Below are 4,336 nucleotides of genomic sequence, written 5' to 3'. Positions count from 1 at the left end.
GTTAAAAAAACAATGAAATATCATTTATGTTTTCTCTAAATTACAATATTTAGAGAGCCTTAGTAACTTTTATTGTACTTCTTACCTAAAGTGCTCGTAGTAATATTTTTATTATAATGTTACTTAACCTGCTGCTGATTTACATGTTAACAGGCATATTATTTAATCAATGACATCAAACTCTGGTATTGAGAGTATAACTGTACTTCTTCATAAACTGGTGAATTGCAGGGCTGTGTTAAGTAAAACAAATAACAATTTATGCCTCTTGTTAGAACATATTCTACTGCTCATTTTCTTTTAAAGTCGTTTATGTGGAATCAATGTCAGCAGAGTATTTTATACTAATTTTTGTTTTTACTCTTTAAAGTACGTTAATGGCATTTTCTGGTTTCCCTATTGAGTTTCCTACAATAGAAATTTGACAGCTAAGTATAATACACAGTTCATTCAATTTGAAAATAAAGTGAATATCTGCATATTTATAGTACAATAATGGATTCATTCTGATAATTGCTCAGGTGTTTTGAGCAAAAAGTATGTAAAATATTCAGAAAGTTTGGAAATATACTGGCATAAATATTTGTTTTTGAGGATGTGTAAATCAAAAACCAAAATGGATCTTGTATATGAACGCATGATGAATCTGTTGAGTAAAGGTTTTTGGAGATGAGCAATTTTCTTCTGCAAGGTAAATGCAAATGTTTCAAGAAAGAAGACTGTCGTGTGGAAAGGCAGAAAAGATGATGAACTAAATTACCTGCTGTCCTGGAGAAATTAATTTGCTTCACCAGGAAAGCTATTCTCAGAGTATTTTACTGATTCAGATTCATGATGGGGTTGAATGCATATCTTCCTGCTTAACAGTCAACCCTGCGTTAAAGTATTTATGAAGGATAAAAGTAAATTGATCATGTATTTCTCAAGTTCTTTTGAAGGTAGCAAGTAGATTAAACAGAGGATGTGGAAGAGTTTAGGCTTCAGATAATCCTGGCTTTCTTTTATATTAAATAATGTTACATGCTTTTTAGTAATCTGAGTGTCTAATTTCAATCAAAACCTCTAGTTTAATGACATTTCCAATTTCTGGATATTTAATGGCTGACATTCAAAATAAGCATGTAATACGTGTGTCTTCCTAACCACGTAGAATGAAGATTATAGTTGCCATTGTTATTTTTGTTATTTTTACATAATATATCGAGTTGTGTACTGTGATATCTATTAATTGAAGGAAAACACAAGTAAGCACATTGCAATAATAAATGTTAAGAAAGCTTAATTTCAACCAAAAACTTAGATGTTAATATAATGTTCTATGAATATAATTTTTGGTCAAAAAAATGTACAAGTTATATTTTTCCTCTATTCTTTACCATTGATTACAGTAACGTTTTATTAACTCACAACACAATAAATACAAAGGGAAAGGATAAAAGAGGAAGAAAAGAATGCCTTCAACGACTCAGCGATTGAATACATTATCAGCCCTCTCACCGTGCTTGCTCTTATTGGAAAGAAAACATACAGTAAGTCATAAGACTAATTCAATTTTCTCTACAAATCAGACTCAGTTTACACACACACACACACACACACACACACACACACACACTACACAATACACACATATCCCCTAAATTTTTCAGGATTTGTAACCACAATAGAGATTCTAAGTGTAATTATTTTGTAGGCCTATTATATTCATGATAATTTTCAATAGTATCTTAATTTTTAGCCATCTATTAGTGATTATATAGTGCATACACATATAAAAGTATGCTTACTGACATAGTTTTACATGTGAATATATTTAAGTTATACCTATCATGCTTAATAGAGAAAGTATTTGAGTTGGTGAATTAATTATTTTTAATTTTGTCACAAAATTTCAAACACGTTTATTTTTGCTTTTGGGGAGATAACGCATTTTATTGTCTATCATGTTATACAAAAATCTAGAAATAATAGATTTGTACAGAAAAAACAAGTGACAATGAATGAGAGCACAAAATAAATAATTTAAATTTGCTATTTTTTCCCAGTGGTATTAGGATGGTAATCATTTTAAAGCACATGTGTCTGGTTTCAGGGTAGGATTTGTCCACTGGCCAAGGCCTGCCATAAAACTATGGCTTTCAGGGTCTGTCTGCTCTACTGGCCCTTGACAAAACTTCTGAGGTCTTCAAGAAAAGTAATGCGCTGCTGGTGCTCCATGGCTGGGCTGAGCTCCACTAACTTACCTGCAAAAGAGTTGGCCACCCCTCCATTCACAGGGAAATCCATTAGGTGGTCATATAAAGCCGAGTCCAGGGATTCTGTGTTGAGTGTATAACTTGTGTTCTTTCATTCACACTCCCCTTTGGACTGAAAGAAATTTCCCTGACAGAGAAAATGTCACTCTCAACTCTGCCTCTGGCCCACCCTCATCCTCTGGATATGTGACAGTCCAGCACAAGGACCTTCTTGCTGTCATTCTTTCTAACTTCCACCATGACATGGGGAGTCGATGCCAATTCCAGCTCCTGTTCTTCAACTTTCTAACCTTTCGAGGGTTCCTCCTCACCTTCAAGTGTCGGTAGGATGCCTTTGTTAATGTTGAAAGTGACAGTGATCTTTTCCCAGCAAATTTTCTCACTAATTTAGTTTCTGTTCCATTCAGTTCCAGCTCCCGTCCTCCAGACATCGTAGGGAGGGTTTTATGCTTCTGGATTTTCCTTTCCTCCTTAATTAAATTACTCAGCATATCAACAAAAGCTTTGCCTCTTTCGGTGTGCCGCGCGCCACAGCTACAACCACCCCCACAGGCACAGGCGCAGGGCCTGTGCGGACACAGGAGGCCGGGCCACCTCAGGGACCCGTGCGCACGATGAGGAGCCCCAAGGGCTGGGTGCATAGCTGGGGGTAGGACTGCAGGAGCTGCTGGAAATGCGAGGCGAAGTGTTATTTTCTATTCCATTTTGATTATGGCTATAAAATAAAAAATCAATGCATTTTTAAAAAGCGCTATAAAGTAAAAATTGCAAATATACAAAACACAAAGAATCAGCATGTAGTCTGTATTAAGAATTGCTATGCAGTTAATATTAGCAGTGTTAATTAAACATGAATTTAATAGAAATGAGTATAATTCAGTTCGTTGCGATATAAGCTCTTTAGGTGAATTATAATCTCCACATCTATAGATGAGCAATTTTTGAAACTTACTGCATAAGATAGCACAACGTGTGTGATGGCATAGGAGTAGATGTATATTGAATCTGCTATGCTCACTTTTGCTGTCATGGAATTATTTATCCTACATTACACATGTGTAAAGTACCAGTGAATAAATCTGATCACGTTAAAGTTAAACACAGAATTTTATGCCAGGAATGCCCTCCACCCATTAACTTCATGAGTTCTAAACTGTTGACTATACAATCACTGTGAAAATAATGTAATAGAAGACCTGCTAAGTACATCTCTCTAGAGTAGCATTTAAAACATGGCACTGCTGGGTCAGCTCATTATAACCAGAAATATCAAGACTAGGTTTGAGAGTTAAGATCCCTTAGAGCCAGGCATCCATTCTATAAGACAGGCAGAGGCGCACTTCTTAACTCTTATTATAATGAAAGTTTTTATATACTAGTATCTATGCGTCTAGCACGACAGCCACTCACTAAGAAATTCTCCAGTGGTTCATATGGGATCCAAATGAATTAGAATGGCAGTTTCTCCCTTCATGTTACTATTTACACCAGTATCATTAAGGCCCCTACTCTTATAGGGTGGCTTACAAGAATCCAGTTCTGTTAATTTGGGAATTTGTCTAGAGAATAGGACTTTTGGATCGATGGAGAAGGTGATTCGCTCTTCCAAATTCCATCTTGGTCTCTTGTGATGTGATTCTCCAGATTGGCCATCTCCTCTCTTCATGCAGTTGCTCTCCATTCCTCTTGCTTTCCTTCCCATACCCAGCCTTCTCTATTTTGTTATATTAGAAACAGGTTCTATGCACAAACACTATCTAGTGGTGATTCTTTTGAGCTGTGTGTGTGTACGTGTGCATATGCACATTCTTAAGTTTATATACATATATGTACCTGTGTGTGTGTGTGTATGGTATGTTTATATTCTATCAGAAAGACTTCCAAATACAAGGGGTGGGGGAATAGAAAGCAATGAGACTAATACTTGAATGTGTAGCACACCCTAGAAATTACCACATCAGTTACTAAAAATACAGTTAACTTCATTTGCAGCTGTATAACAAGGTACAATGAAGTGCAAAATGACAGTATAGTTTCATAGTTCTTCATTATCGATCATCTGAGTCCCTATTCCTAACTAG

The 4,336-nt window shown here is 35.7% G+C and overlaps 1 pseudogene; it reads right to left on the bottom strand.

The window, feature by feature from the left end:
- Positions 1 to 2,154: 2,154 nt before the first annotated feature.
- LOC108311741 lies at positions 2,155 to 3,936 on the bottom strand (annotated as a pseudogene).
- Positions 3,937 to 4,336: the final 400 nt, after the last annotated feature.

Source organism: Cebus imitator, unplaced genomic scaffold (assembly GCF_001604975.1).
Source record: "Cebus imitator isolate Cc_AM_T3 unplaced genomic scaffold, Cebus_imitator-1.0 Scaffold7, whole genome shotgun sequence".
NCBI lineage: Eukaryota > Metazoa > Chordata > Mammalia > Primates > Cebidae > Cebus > Cebus imitator.
This window is presented reverse-complemented; position numbering and strand designations above follow the sequence as displayed.